This window comes from Balaenoptera musculus, chromosome X, assembly GCF_009873245.2.
Source record: "Balaenoptera musculus isolate JJ_BM4_2016_0621 chromosome X, mBalMus1.pri.v3, whole genome shotgun sequence".
NCBI classification, from domain to species: domain Eukaryota; kingdom Metazoa; phylum Chordata; class Mammalia; order Artiodactyla; family Balaenopteridae; genus Balaenoptera; species Balaenoptera musculus.
This window is the reverse complement of record NC_045806.1, coordinates 128,325,634-128,342,930: the sequence shown is the minus strand read 5'-3', so window position 1 is coordinate 128,342,930 and position 17,297 is coordinate 128,325,634. Positions and strand designations below refer to the sequence as shown.

The window sequence follows — 17,297 nt, the reverse complement described above, 5'->3', positions numbered from 1 at the left end:
TCTTTATCCCTTCATCTGTCGATGGACACTCAGGTTGCTTCCATGTCCTGGCTATTGTAAATAGAGCTGCAATGAACATTTTGGTACATGACTCTTTTTGAACTATGGTTTTCTCAGGGTATGTGCCCACTAGTGGGATTACTGGGTCATATGGTAGTTCTATTTGTAGTTTTTTAAGGAACCTCCATACTGTTCTCCATAGTGGCTGTATCAATTTACATTCCCACCAACACTGCAAGAGGGTTCTCTTTTCTCCACACCCTCTCCAGCATTTATTGTTTGTAGACTTCTTGATGATGGCCATTCTGACCGGTGTGAGGTGATACCTCATTGTAGTTTTGATTTGCATTTCTCTAATGATTAGTGATGTTGAGCAGGAGATTAAGATATTAAGTTTAGTTTTTGATAATTTTGCAGGATAAAGTTTCAAGGCTAACTATTAAAACAAGAGAAAGAGTGCATCACCTCAAAAACACTGAATGAAGAATCTCAAGAGTATTGAATGTCCAAATGGATGTTTATTTTACTCGGAAGATGTGGATGATTCAATCAGCCTGTAGAGAGATCATCATTTGTTTTCACCTCTGATTTGGAATCTTTTTGCTTTGGTACTTCTTCATGGATTCTGTCTCTGTGAAAGAAAGACATATGTGTATATCTTTCATTATTTCCACATATTTTTCCTTGTGGTTATAAAATAAATTACAAATAGTTTTACACAAAACTCTGGTTAGTCTTCTCATTATCTAATACTCGAAGCTTTGTCAGGCCTCCTAAAACAAACATTCAGGAACCAGGTGGCCCCAAGTGCATGGACTGAAGGCAGAAACCTTGTAAAGACTCTTCTAGAAAACAACACTCTGAGGCAATGAACACCTGCATCATGACACTTCCCCATATGCTTCAGCTGCACCTCATCCATGTTACCACTGCTTGCTTCCACTTCTGTGCTCAAGCTGTTTCCTCTGGCTCTAATGTCAAACTTCTATCATCTATACACCCACTAGTTGAAATTCTTCTTATCATTTGGTACACAATGCCCTGAAACCTTTTATCCCTGAATTAATTGTTCCCTCCTTTGACCTCCCATAGTGCTTTGGCTTTCCTATCTGTTTATATGCTTGTCTGCAATATTGTTTCCCCTCTCCATTGACTGGCTATCCATTTTAAAATATAGCATTCAACTTAGGTATCACTTCCTTAGGAAAGCTGTGCCTGAAACCTCCAGACTGAGCTACCCACCTCTCCAGCACTGATCTCAGTTGCGTTTGTTGAATGAATGAATAAAAGGCTTGCTGACTAGGTATCAGAACCCAGTTGATGTTTAACAACACAAGTTTGTAGAGGATTGGCTTTATACAGTTCTGTGTCTCTTTACAATGCTGAAAAGGTTAGAATTCGTTTTTCTTCTATGAGACACCAACAATGCACAAAAGATTATACAACTCTGTTCTAACATGTGACTGCACATCCCTACCAAGGACCTAAGTAACAACAGGTCAAACATACGTTATTTCTTGTGGATGGAGCGGAAGGCTTGCTGGTCCTTAAGCCTGGTTGGGTATAAATCACGGGTTGAGGTGCCATTAGGGAAGGAGCTCCCATTGGAGTTGGAACCTATGAATTCAAATGCAAAAGAAAACAAAAAAAAACTTAATTAGTATTTTATTGCTCCCCTAAAACAATAGTACCAAGAGGACAAGTAACCACTCTAGAGCAAATATTACATTTAAAGAATGTCAACTGAGAAGATGCCAGCTGAGTAGTGGCAGACCCTGGAGATAAACGTGAATGACAAACTAGAATTTGAAGTATCGATATTTCACTCAGATGCTGCTGGAATATTCTGTATTCAGTGAAAATGAAATATCACTAGTTTACCAACCAAGTGCTTTGCAGTTTCTGAAGAAGTAACAGCAACTTGCACTGAAGAAGCTGCTGAAAAACCTCCAAAGAAGAAAACAAAAAAGATGACCCAGAGCCATATGAAGTGGAAGGGATATGGTAATATGGGGGTTACTCGTGATTGAGATAAGAACAACAGTGGGCAGGCAGAATCCTTACTGGAATAGTTTCAAGAGAGAATGAGAGGAAAAAATACAACAAACTAGTGAATATAACAAAAAAGAAGCAAACTCACAGATATAGAGAACAAACTAGTGGTTACCAGTGGGGAGAGGGAAGGGGGAGGGGCAAGATAGGGGTAGGGGAATAAGAGATACAAACTACTATGTATAAAATAAATTAGCTACAGGGATATATTGTACAGCACAGGGAATATGCTGTGTATTCACAGCATATTCACAGAATATCCAATATTTTATAATAAGTTTAAATAGAGTATAGCCTTTAAAAATTGTAACTCACTATATTGTACACCTGTAACTTGTATAATATTGTACGTCAACTGTACTTCAATTTTAAAAAAAACTTCAAAAATCATTCAAAGACAAATATCATATGATATCGCTTATATGTGGAATCTTAAAAAATGATACAAATGAAGTTACCTACAAAACAGAAATAGACTCACAGACATCGAAAACAAACTTATAGTTACCGAAGGGTAAAGGCCAGGAGGAAGGATAAATTGGGAGATTGGGATTGACATATACACACTACTATATATAAAATAGATAAGTAATAAGGACCTACTGTATAGCACAGGCAACTCTACTCAATACTCCATAATGGCCTATACAGGAAAAGAATCTAAAAAAGAGCGGTTATATGTATATGTATGACTGATTCACTTTGCTGTACACCTGAAACTAACACAACATTATAAATCAACTATACTCTAGTAAAAAAAATTTTTTAAAACTTCAAAAAAAAAAACAGGGAATGAGAGGAAAAGAAGTAGTTACACAGCCTATAGAGAACTATTTTAAGGAATTTTTCAGTAAAGGGATAAAATATACTACTAAATGGTAGTATATTCATATGTGAAATACCACTGAGCCATTATAATTAATGTATTAATTATGTACCAATCTAGACAGATCTCAAAAACATAAATATAAAATAATACCAATTATAATCAATTTTTTAAAATCACTTAGAAGAGTACTACATATTTTTCCTTAGTAAAAGTATGAAAATGTTCTGGAAGGCCATACATAAAATTCACAGTCATTGTCTCTGGAGTGGCAGAGGGTGACTGGGACTAGGGATGACCCAAGGAGACTTTGGTCTTATTTGTAAAATTTCATTAAAAAATGATCTGGAAAAATTATGACAAAATGTTAACATTTAGTAATTCAGAATGTTGAAGCAAGGATGTCTGTTATCCTCTATACTTTCCCATATTTTAAACGTTCTTCCAAATTGACACCAACAGCAAAAGCATGAGTGAATTGGTGGTGAGGGTAAAGGACTTCAGAGTTTCCATTACTCATATTACATCACGTAAAATTTATGCGATGCACTGAGGCTGTAAAAACGAGAACTGGTGATTGCAAACAATTTTTAACTAAGTAAAGAAAATTTATAAATCATGAAAACATTGACAAATAGGCAGAACAGAAATGACAGACTAAACTAAAATGAGTTAGAAAAAGGTTGGATAAAAAGCCAGAAAAATTCCAGAGAGTATTCTACCTGTATTAAAATTTCCTCCCATTGGAAGCCTTGAACAATAAGAACAAATTCAGCCTTATGAAAGTTCACTTATTTTTTTACATCCTTAAAACAGAGTGGAAGCGATTCCAAACAGCAAAATGGCAAACAAAACAAAACAAAATGAAACAACAAAATCCTTGCAGAAAGGGAGGAAAACCAGCAGCAAACAGTAGCTCCTAACTCTTGGAATAAACCAATAATGTAAACTAAACTAAATTATCATTGAATCTCTATTATGTGTATATTGATTATTCCTATTTTGGATCATCTATTAATTCTGGAACAGCTTTCCCTTAACTATTCCACTTTCACAATCCCTTCTCCTCCCCATTTCTAGGGTTCCTTTCTCTATTCCTCACAAAGCCTTCGCTATATTATTTCTCAGAGGACTACTGTTTCTTTTTCCAATGCAAGAAAAGGATGTGGATGGATTACCTTCCATTTTAAATTATCCCTATCATGTTTTATTCTGTTAGTGCAAACCATGGGGAGTTTTATGTATATCTCCCACTCTTGAGATCTTAAAACTGTTTTTTTGTTGCCATTCTATACATAGGCACTTGCTGTGAAGTCACTGGATAGGCCACTGGTGTGGAACCTTGAAGAAAAGTGTCAATTACTATATAGTACATTTTCTACTACTATTTAATAAGAAACGTTATAAGATACAGAATACTTTCTGCTATATATTTAATATTGAGAATTAATATAGTGAACCATTTACAGCTGGGACAATGATCTTTCCTTGAACATGACAGATATAGGAGGTTTCAGGACTTCCAACCGAAGAGAAATATGAACTTAGCTAAGGAAGAAAGAGTTATGACTTTGTTTTTATGCTACATAAATAAAATAATAACATTAACAGACAAAATGAAAGAAAGAAAATTTTCAACCACAATCTCACTACCTCCAACAAATAAAACTTTAATTTTTCAATTTTCATTTCCAGTCTTTGGTTATGATATTTTTCACATGTGTGGGATAATGTGAAAAATGAAGATAATTTGGCTTTCATCACAATAGATGAGCAGCAGAGTAATATATTTAGTGCTATAGGTGTAACACCAAATTATGCCTGGCTCTCAACCCTGACTTAGTCTCTTTGCCTATACAAGTCAGAACTTTAATCCTTGTCTTCGTCTCTTTATTTACTACTAGGTAATATAACATGAGAGACAAGTGGCCTTTGACTTTAGACATTTGATCCCAGAGTGTTTAGTGACTGGCCAGAAGGACTTGAAAAAAGAGGCAGAAATACATCTTTAATATCAATGTTTCTGATATTTTCCAAAGTTTTCTTATATCCTAGCTCCCAATTCTGCTATTTAAAAATTCTTCATTCTTGATATATATCATTTGAGCCAAAATTGATAACTATCTCATGAATAATTTCTATTCTTGATGCTTGTGCCCTATTACCAGGCACTTACCATTAAGCCTTGATATTCAAAGTCTAATCCTTGGACCAGAATTATCAACATCAGCTGGGAGCTTCCCAGAAATGCAAAATCTCAATCTCCATCCCAGACTTGTTTCATTTTAACAACACCCCAAGGTGAGTCATATGCAGGTTAAAGCTCAAGAATAAGAAAGTGTAGCAAGGGTTTAAAAAGTTCAATCAAGAGAGAAGTATGCCCAGCATGTTCACAATTCCCCCAGCGCATCTTCATTGTTGTTAGGGGGGATGCTTATTCTCCTTGCCTTCCTATTTTCATATCCTTCTCTGAGCACTGAGGGGATTTAATTTAATGGTCTATGTTTCACATACTAGTGGGTGGGAGTACTGTGACACAAAATCACTGGCATCATTATCATTATCATCATCACCATCATCATATTTCTAACTAATATTTATTGAGCACTTACTGTGACCTAGGCAGTGTTCTAAGCAGTTTACCTCATAAATCCATATGAAAAAGACAAATAACCAAACCAAAAATAGGTGAAAGCTTGAACAGACATTTCACAAAAAAAGAAAACTTAATGATTAATAAATATATCAAAAGATACTCAACCAGATTATGAATTAGACAGATACCAAAAAGAAAACATACCATGATACCATTAAACACCAGCAAGAATGGCACATTTTACATTATACTATTTATATTTTAATTTTAGGTAGGTATTCATATTTATATATTAATGGAAAATATACATTACTATTATTTTATATTAATAATAAATCATTTAAATTAATAAAATAATGTCAAGTGTTGATGACATTGATAACACTCTTATTCCACTGGTGGGCATATACACTGTTACAGCCATTTTTGAAAACAGTTTAAAATTACCCAGTAAACCTAAACCCTATGGCCAAGCAGTTACACTCCTAGGCAGATCCCCTGGAGAAACACTTGCACATATGTACCAAGAGATAGTCAAAAGAATATACATAGCAACCTTGTTAATAATAGCAAACACCTTGAAACAACATACATGTACATGTCCAGCATAAACGACTATACAATGAAATATTATACAATGGTAAGGATGAATGAATTATACCTGCACACACTAACACAAATGAATCTTACCAACATAATACTGATTGAAAGAAGCAGGTCACAAAAGAATATGTACAGTATGATTCCATTTATAAAGTTCAAAATTGGAAAAGCCAAGAACACAAAAGAGGACTGAGGTGACTATATAAAAGTGAACAGAAATAAGCAAAAAGAGAAATCTCAGTGAACAAAAGAGAACATTAAATATCTAATTATTAGTCTCAGAGTGATATAAAACAATACTGTATTTATGAAAATGGACAGGAAATTACAAAAAAAGCAGATAATGAGAATGTATTCTTAGAAATTAAAAGTATAGCTCATTAAATAAAATGTTTAACCGAAGGGTTGAATAATAGGAGTAGTTGCTTGATATGTTCACTTGCATATGTTCACTTCATGAAAATTCAATAAAATTTACCAAAGTAGAAACAAGCAAACAAACAAACAAAAACACCACACACTCTCAATGGATGGGATAAATGGCAAATTAAACAGAGATGGAGAGAATCTGTAAATTAGAATATAAATTTGGAGAAAGTACCCAGAATGAAGCTCATAGAGATAAGGAGATGGGAAATGTGAGAGAGCTGTTAAGAGACAGACCTAGAAACATCAAGGTAAAAGTAGTTAGAAAAAGACAAAATTTTAAATGTAATAAAACAATTCAGATTAATTGCTCTTTTAGTTTTCTACTGAGGTGTCAGCAGGGCTGCATTCCTTCTGGAGGCTCCAGGAGAAAATCAGTTTAATTGCACTTTCCTTGACTTCTGACCCCCTCACTCTATCTTTAAAGGCAGCAACATGGCATTGCTCCGACCTTGCTTCCATCATCACATCTTTCCCTGACTCTTTTGCCTCCATTTTCTACTTTTATGAACCCTTGTGATTATATTGGGTCCACTTGGATAATTCACACTAATCTCCCACTTTTAAGGTAATCTGATTAACAACATTAGTTCCAACTAAAAACTTAATTCCCCTTTGCCATGTAACCAAACATAATCACAGGTTCCATGGATTAGGATATGGAAATCTTTGGGGGGGACATTATTCTGTCTACCATACCTATAAAGGTACAGTAAAATAATTAGACTGAAAGCTGACTTGTCAGTGGTGGTGGTAGAAGCCAGAAGAAAGTAGAGTGATATCTTTAGAATACTAAAAGAAAATAACTGTCAAACTAGAAGGGGATACCCAGACAAACAAAACTGAGTTGGCCACCAATTCAGTCTTATTAAGGGAAATGTTAAAGATGTACTTCAGGTGGTCGCCTACAGAAGGTCTAACGTGTAATAAGAAATTATGAGAAAGAAAGTGGCAAATAATGTAGTTAAATCTAAACAAACACTGACTCTGTAAAACAGTGATACTTCTGATTATTTTGTGGTAATTAAAAAAACAAGATACTGACTCATGAAGAAATAGAAAATCTGAATAATAAATCTATAACTAGTAAGGAGATTGAATCACTAATCAAAAACCTCCCAACAAAGAAAAGCCTCAGACCAGATGCCTTCACTGGTGAATTCTACTGAACACTAAAAGAAGAATTAACACCAATTCTTCTCAAACTCTTCCAAAATTTGAAGAGGAGGGAACATTACCTAACTCATTCTATGAGGCCAGCATTACCCTGATACCAAAGCCAAAGACAATACAAAAAAAATAAAACTATAGACCAATATTCCTTATGAATACTGAGGCAAAAATCCTCAACAAAATACTAGCAAAACAAATTCAGCAGCACATGAAAAGAATTATATACCATGAACAAGTGGGATTTATTCCTGGAATGCTAGGATAGTTCAACATATGAAAATCAGTGTATCAATAATACACACCATAAGTAGAATGAAGGGAGAAAAATAAGATAATATCAATTGATGCAGAAAAGCATTTAATAAAACTCAACACCCTTCCATGATAAAAGCACTCAATAAACTAGGAATAGAAGGGAACTTCCTCAACATAATAAAGATTATATATGAAAAGACCACAGCTAACATCATGCTCAAGGGTGAAAGCCTGAAAGCTTTCCCCCGAAGATCAGGAACATAACAAGAATGCCCACTTCCACCAATTCTATTCAAAGTATAGCTAGAGCTAAAAAAGAAATCAAAGGCATCAAATTGGAAAGGAATAAGTTAAATTATCTATTTTTGCAGATGACATGATCTTATATTTAGAAACCCTAAAGATTCCACAAAAAAACTGTTAGCACTCATGAATGAATTCAGCAAAGTTACAGGATACAATATCAACACACACAAAATCAATCACATTTCTATACACCAGCAATGAACAATCCAAAGAGAAATTAAGAAAACAATTCCACTTACAATAGCAACAAAAGGAATAAAATACTTGGAATAAATTTAGCCAAGGAGGCAAAAGACTTATACACTGACAACTACAAAATATTGCTGAAAATAAATTAAAGAAGAAGACCTAAGCAAGTGGAGACATATCCCATGTCCATGGATTGGAAGACTTAGTATTGTTAATTTGACCATACTACCCAAAGTGATCTACAGATTCAATCATATCAAAATCCCAATGAATTTTTTTTTAGAAATAGAAAAACCCATCCTAAAATTCATACAGAATCTCAAGGGACCCTAACTAGCCAAAATAATCTTGAAAAATAAGAACAAAGTTGGAAGACTCATACTTCCTGAATTCAAAAGTTATTACAAAGCTACAGTAATCAAAACAGTGTGGTACTGGCATAAGGACAGACATATAGATCAATGAAATAGAAGAGAGAGCCCAGAAAAAAACCTTCACATATATAGTCAATTGATTTTTTACAAGGGTGCCAAGATCATTCAATGGGGAAAGAATAGTCTTTTCAACAAATGATGCTGGATATTAATGATGCTGGGACAACTGGATATCCACATGCAAAAGTATGAAGTTGAACCCTTACCTCACAATATATACAAAAATTCAGTCAAAATTGATCAAAGACCTAAACTCAAGAGCTAAAACTGTAAAAATAGAAGAAAACATAGGGGAAAATCTTCATGACATTGCATTTGGTAATGAATTCTTGGATATGCTACCAAAAGTATGGACAAAAAAGAAAAAATAGATATATTGGACTTCATCGAAATTTTTAAAATTTTGTGCATCAAAGGACACTATCAATGGAGTAAAAAGACAACCCAGAGAATGGGAGAAAATATTTGCTAAGCATGTATCTGATAAGGGATTAATATCCAAAACATATAAAGAGCTTGTACAACTCAACAACAAAACAAACAACCCAATTCAAAACTGGCCAAAGGTTTTGAATAGACATTTCTCCAAAGATGATATACAAATGCAAATAAGCACATGAAAAGATGCTCAACATCACTAATCATTAGAGAAATTAAAATCAAACCACAATAAGACTCTACTTCATATCCATCAGGATGGCTATTATAAGTAAAAAAGAAATCCAGAAAATAATAAGTGTTGGTGAGGTTGTTGGGAAGTTGGAACCCTCATGCATTTCTGGTGGGAATATAAAGTGGTTTAGCCACTGTGGTAAACAGTATTGTGATTCCTCAAAAAACTAAATATAGAATTACCACATGATACAGCAATTCTACCTCTAGGTATATGCCCAAAGAATTGAAAGCAGAGGAGACTCAAACAGATATTTGTACTCCAATGTTCATAGAAGCATTATTCACAATAGCCAAAAGTTGGAAACAATCCAAATGTCCATCAGTGGATGAATGGATAAACAAAACGTGGTAAATATGTATGATGGAATATCATTCAGCCTTAAAAAGGCTGAATGATATTCTGATAAATGCTACAACATGGATGAATCTTGAAGACACTATGCTAAGTGAAATAAGCTAGAAACAAAAGGACAGATCATATATGATTCCACTTGTATGAGGTACCCAGAATAGGCAAATTCATAGAGACAGAAAATAGAAAAGTGGTAACCAGGGTGGGATGAATGGAAAGTTATTTTTTAACGGGTAGAGTTTCTGTTTGAGATGATGAAAAAGCTCTGGAACTACACAATGGTGATGGATACACAACATTTTGAATGTATTTAATGTCGCTGAATTGTACACTTCAAATAGTTAGAATGATAACTTTTCCATTATGAATATTTTACCACAATAGCATATGAAATCAGCAGGGAGTATGATCAGGGTTAAAGTCTTCTGAAGTCCTTTTGTTGTTTCAGAGGAAAATATTGATTAACTTTAGACCTTGGTAATTTAACTATGTATGTTGTAGTCTCTAGAGTATAACTTCAAAGGGAAAAGGGAAAAAATGAAAGGAGAAAAAAAAGAATTTAATCATGGCAAAAGAAGGCAAAAAATAAGAGAGAAAAAAGAAAAATAAGAGAAAAAACAGCCTATATTAGAAACATCCAAATATATCCATAATCACATAAAAACACATTAACTAAACTCAGGTTAAAAGACAAGGATTGGATTCTACTTCCAGTTAAAACTGAGTAAGCACAGAAAATCTTCCTCTCTCACTGAACACCTAACTCTAAAACCTGGATAGGATGTACGGTCAGCTATCCGAAAACTCTGAAAAGTAAGTATCAGCAGGTAGATCAGGAAAGAACACCAGAATTCAAAGTACCAGTGAATCTGTAATTTTTCCCTTCCAGCATCATCCACACTGGACTCAAATCAGCCTGAAACCTGGAAGAGATCACTGTTGTGCAGATGAGAAAAAACTCCAGAAGTTCTCTAGTTCTGGCTTGAGTAGCTATAAAGAGAACTCCTGAAGCTCAGACAAAGTCAGAAAAAGCCCGCATTGTTTTTTTCTTTTTCTCCTTTTCCTGCAGCAGTGGCTACGGTGGCAGCAAGGGAAAACTGCAAGAGCCAAATATATGAGGGAGAGGAACTTTCTTCTCCATTAGGTGGAGCTGTGGCTTTATGAAGGGAGGGACAAAAAATGTTTTTTAATTCTCTCTGTCCTACCACTACTTGGAAGCTTGACTTGTTTCAATCACAGAAATGTATGGGGTTTTTGGCCAGATGAAAGAGAATGGGAGCCCCAAGAAACTGGAAAATACTGGAGAGAGAGCAGAGATAGAGAGGCTCGGGGAAGCTGGTTATGAACCTCTGGGTTCATCCGCCTCCTCCCCACACCTGTGCATGGGTAGATGGGATCTTAATGAGCATACCAAAGACTTTGATTACTAAGCCCCTGGAGAGACCACAGCCCAGGTCCCATGATGACCACTAAGTGGAGCACATGCAGGACAGACCCAAACAGCAGAGCAAAGACTGTAGAAACTGAGCTGATACTGGGACCACGGGCCAGAGGAGCGGGCTTGAAGTTGTAGCTTAAACTTAACCAGGTCAAGTGTCTGCTACAGTACAGATATCAACATGCTCCATAATTTAACAAGACCTAGCGTCTTTTAAATTAACGGTCAAAATGTCCAAATGGCACATGAAGAACCATGAAAATCTCAACTTCCATGGAAAAAAGCCATCAACAGACACCAATGATGAGATGACACAGATGTTGGAATTATCTGACAAAGACTTTAAAGTGGCTATTAGACAGATGCTTGAATGAGTCATCGCGAACACTCTTGAAACAAGAGTTAAAACAGAAAGCATCAGCCAAGAAATAGAAGATACAGAGAAAAGCCAAACAGAAACTTCAGAACTGAAAAATGTAATAACTGGAATAAAAACACCCAACGGGATGACTCAATATCAGAAGGGAGATGACAAAGGAAAGAGTCAGTGAACCTTAAGGTAGACTAAGACATCCCTCCAAACCCTTTCTAGGTTCTTAGTCGTCTGTGTCCGCAAATCGACTGCAGCAGCACAGCCGCATGTTTCCTCAGTACATTTCAAAAATATTTCCTCCCAAATCCTACCAAAATTCTCATTCCTAAATGCACCTCTGCTGCATATCAGGAAAACAAAGTCACTATGTACTCAAGAGTGAATGTGCAGTTTGTTATATCATTGGACCAATGAAGTTTTAAAGCAAAATCATACAAAAAATAGCAGAGGTGCACATCGTTTAAGTCCTTGGGGCCAGATGTGCTTTGGAATTCAGAATGATTTGTATTTTAGAAAGCTAATTTAGAATTTACACATAGAAGATACTAGTAACACCCCAGGGGGACTGAAAGAGCACCCTGTAATGAAACACACTAATATTTCTGCAGCAAAATGCAAATGCAACATTCGTGTATGAATAGTTACACTTAGTAGGATAAATAATGACCATAGCCTCATTATAGTTCAAGTAAAGTTCTGCGGCCAAAAGAGTTTGTTGCAAACTTAACAAAAAAACTTGCTTTCCAGAGCATTTTGAATTTTATATTTGCAGATAATTTATTGGGGACCCATATTTCAACTTTCAACCTGTCAGCAACTCCTGTCAACTCTATCTGCAGATCTATCGAAACTCTTGCTTTGGATCTACTGCCAACATTCTAGCATTCTAGACCAGAGCAGTCTAGATCTCTTGCCTGGATGACTTGAAGAGACTTCTAATTGACTTCCCCAATTTGTGTCTTATTTCCTTACTAACCATCTTCCACACTCCTCCCGGACTAATCTTTCAAAAATGTAAAAGTAATCGTGTTATAGCTTTGGCTCCTCGCTGCTTATAAGACAAAGCCGAAACTCCTATACAAGTTCCTACAAGATCTGATCTCTCTTTAAGTTCGAGATTTATCTCTTGTTGCACCCATCATACATTACACGATAGCCATGTTAAACTACTTCGAGTTCCCTGAATAACCCACCAAGTTTCCATTTGCCAACCAGTTCCTGTCAATTCACCTCATCTCCTTTTACCTCATGTTCAGCTTCTTTATAAAAGTAACCAACACACCCTCTAAAGTATTCATTCCACTTGGAATATTCAATTCCTCTATTTGATGACATGTCTGTCTACTGTTGATCTGTCAGCCCAGTGCCTAAATACCTAATAGGTGTTCAATAAATGTGGAGCAAAATGGTGGAACTCTATAGTTCTCTCCCCACCACAGGATCGACCCTTCCAAAAATAGAGGAACAGTTAGTTAGCTTAACATGTTTACAACAAATGTTAGCACAATACATTAAAAGTGATTAAAAAGAGAACATTTCTTGGTCTACCTACTTCTCTAATACAAATGTATATGTTATATGTATATATCAAAAAGGAAAAAACGTAATAATACATCACAAATGTTACCATGTGGGAAACCGGAGGAATAGAAATTGGGTTCCAGATGGTTGATATGCAGATGCAGCTATTCAACTGCCAGTTCATTCCACCAGTCATTTCCATCTCTGAGGATTGACACCCCTTCACGTTCGATCTAAAATGAGATTTATAAATCAGCCCATTTGGGGAAATGACAAATCTACCATTTAAACATCTCGTCAGGATATAGCCTTTGAGACAATGTTTATGGCCATCAATAGGTAAAATATAATAGGAAGGAATCACAAGAAAAGATTTAAAAAAAGACCACTGGCTATTTTCTATATTAAGTTAAGGTATCATTACAAAACTAAATATTTCAGCTTACTTTTTATAAATAATGCCGAATTTAAATCTCCCACTAACAAAGTTTGAGAGTTCATAGAAGGAATTCAATAGTACCAGTTGCCCATTTAAAAAAGTGACCTGAACGAATACATTTAATTCTAAACTATTTTAATAGTTTATATAGAAGGAAAAAAACCTAGTATTCCCCATGGTGGTGGGTCAAAAGGGCACTAGAGTAAGAAGCAGAAGTATTGCATTCTGAGCTTCACCAGGCTATTAACTAGCTGTGTAACCTTGACTAAATAACTTAACCTCTTTCCTCATTTGTAAAATTGGGATAAACTATGCTTCATAGAATTAGAGTTATTAAGAGAATAAATAATACAAGATGTGTAATATTTTGTGTAAATAAGAGAATAAATAGAAACAAAAGGAAACAAACTCTCATTGAACATTTATTCTTACTAGGCTCTGTGTTAGGTGTTTTCACAATCTTAAATATCATTTAACTTTCATAACAACTATGTGAAGTAGGTATTATAAATTCTCATTTTATGGATGAGGAAACAGACTCAGAGAAGGGAAATATCTTGCTCAAGGTCTTACAGTTAATTAATGGCAGGACTAGGAGTCTATATTCTATGCCAGTGGTTAAGATTATTATCCCTGTTTTCTACATCTATTTCAACTCCTCTACCAAATTGTGTAATAATCTATTCCACATACACTTTAGTTTTAATTCTAAGAAATGGTTCTTGTATCTAAAAGCTCATATTTATTCTGTATTCATTTGACTTATTGAAATTTAGTTTTTATCCACGTGTGGCAGAGTTTAAAAAGTCAACCAGTGCTAAAAGATCTAAAACCAAAAATACCAGTCACCGCTTCCCCTTCGCAAAAGTAGCCACACTTTTCCTTATGGTATTTAATTCCATAATCCTAAAGAATCTCTGTATCTCAGTTGTCACATATGTGAAATGTGGATTCATTGCATTCATTCAACAAATATCTATTCAATATCTACTAGATGCCAGGCACCATCCTTGGTGCTTGGAATATATAAAACAGATGAAACTATTTGCTTTCATGGAGCTTGTGATCTAGTGGAAATAATAACTTTCTCAAGTAGAAAGATTGAGTTATTATGTGTAAAATACTTAGAATGAACAGTATCTGTCTCAGAGTAAACAATAAATGTTAGCACCAAATAATACGTCATTTTGATTTTTTCCAGGAGACATCTCCCCTGGAGCTCTACATCCTTCGGTTCCATTCTAAACTGGCTGCTGTACAAGTAAATATAACTTCCATTGTTTTTATATTGTAAATTCCCTCCACCTCTCACTTAAGTAGGGTACTCTGTTTCCCTGAATCCCATGTGTTCCTCTTTCTTATTTTACTTCTCTGTTTTGTTGGAGCACACCCTGTAGGATCTTCCTAAGCAAAGGTGCATGGTAGGTAATTTTTTTTAAGATTTTGGGTGTCTGGAAACGGCTATCCCTTGTATTTCCTCGAGAGCTTGTCTCAGTACAGAATTCCATCCATGTAGTAGCTCAGGCCAAAAACCTAAGCACCATCCCTTGGTCCCGCTTTTCTCCTCACCTCTGACAGCAACTGCTATCACCTCTACCCCAGAACATGTGCCAGGTGCATCCACTTTCCATTATACCTAACCTCTACTACTACCATGCCAGACAGGGTGTTTCATATGGCACACTCAAAAAGAAAAGGGGCACTCTGTACAGGTAGTGGAATTTTTTAATATATTCCTGGATTTTATTTGTGAATATTTTATTTAGAATTCTGACATCTATAATGAATATATGAGCTTAGTCAGCACTTTCTTCTATCTTTACTGGGCTTTCATATTAAGGTCATGTCACTTCATACACTGAATTGGAGATCTTCCCTTTTTTCTATAGCCTGGAACTGAAATTTCCTATTCTTTAAGGATAGATAAAGCTCTACTCTATGTGGCAATTGGTCTATGCATGTTTCTGTTTCTTCTTGGATGAATTTTGTCATTATATTTTGCTTGGAAATCATCAATTTCCTTTAGATTTTCAAATATGTTGTTACCAAACAGTTGCACAAAGTATTCACTTATAGTTACCTTAATCTCTCCTACGTCTGTGGTTACATCAGCTCTCTTATTCCTCATGTTGTACACTTTTACACTCTCTTTTCGGTTGAATCAGAGGACCTCATTTTATTGGACTTTAAAGAAATAAGTTTCAGATTTACTTTTCTTTGCAATTTTATTAATTTAAGCTTTTATCTTTATAAATTTTATCTTCCTAATATATTTTTATTATCTATCTTCTTAAGAGAAAACTAAATTCTTGTTAATTTATCTTTTTTAACAGTGATGAAATCTTTTTCTGTTCAGCTTTCACGGTGCCCCATTAGCTATGGTATGAAGTTCTCTTTTTCACTACCTTTAGATAGTTAACTTTCCTTTTGATTTCCTCTTTGGCAAAAGGATTATATTTTTGAATTTATAAGTAGTTAAGATTTTCATGGTCAACTTTTCATTAAGTAGTTATAATTTTATTGGATGAGAGAATGTAGTCCATAAAATTGTTTAGGAGTTTTTAAAGGTTTTCTTTGTGATTGCTTTGAAGAAAATGAACATTCTGTGTGTGTGTGTACACTTAGGTTTATTATTTATTTATTATGTATTATTTAAATTCCTCTGTGTCCTTTCTTGTTTTGTCTACTAAATTTGTCCAACGATGAAAGAGGTGGTTCGAAACTGCCCATTTTAACTATACTTTTCTCAAGTTCTCCATGCATAATAGTTTTTGCTTTATGTATTCACCTTTGTGCATAAACTGTTAAGACTGTTGTATCTCCCTAAATAGTGTCTTGTTCTGTTCACTGCTTTTAACCTTACATTCTACATTATTTGTTGTTAATATCACTTCGTCCTTCCTTTGGTTTCCATTTGCCTGGTTTTTTTGTTTGTTTGTTTTGGGGTTTTTTTTTGGCTGAAAATGTAGGGAAGCACTCACTGAAGTAACGTTGATTACCTTACGATGCTGAGGCACTCCAACTGGTAGTTTCATTGTCTTTGTTTAATAAAATAAAAAATTATTACTCATTTAATACAGTTTATATCATAAAGTAAGAAAAGAACCAAGAATACAAAGAACTATGAGGAATGCCAACATTTAAGATGTGCTTAGAAAACCATCCTTCCGATGAACCATGAAGGGTTAAATCTACGTTAAAAATAACTCTTTTCAGGTATGAGTCTCATCCGTCCTTCCTCTAACATGTATTTATTGGCTGTCTTTTTTAAATAATAAAAAACTTACCTGTTGACTGGGTTTTCTCCAAAGTTAAGATCTGTTTTGTAAAACAAACACAAATTTTACATTATTTTTGTATAAATACTTTTTTAAAAAATGCATTTAAAAATATATATCTCAAATATTAAATTAAAAATAGATGCTTACTTCTTACAGGGCTAACCAGTGAGCCATCCAGGTTGTTTGCTACAACTCTTCCACTTTGCTGTCTGGCTGCAATACATTTGTGGACTTGTGAAGGCAATGTCAGTTGTAATATATCACCTAGAGAAAACAATCTGAAAATAAGAGACAGAATCAGATGAAACCCTAAACCAAATTTCTATCAATACAGTAATTATATATATATGTACCTTCC

The 17,297-nt window shown here is 34.7% G+C and overlaps 1 long non-coding RNA gene across 1 annotated transcript; it reads right to left on the bottom strand.

The window, feature by feature from the left end:
* Positions 1-431: 431 nt before the first annotated feature.
* On the bottom strand, positions 432-16,976 carry LOC118888935. Its single transcript, XR_005018383.1, has 4 exons — positions 16,946-16,976; positions 13,326-13,452; positions 1,510-1,617; positions 432-631 (listed from the first exon to the last, which is right to left on the bottom strand). It is a non-coding gene; the product is annotated as an uncharacterized LOC118888935 (long non-coding RNA).
* Between the last annotated feature and the right edge of the window lie 321 nt (positions 16,977-17,297).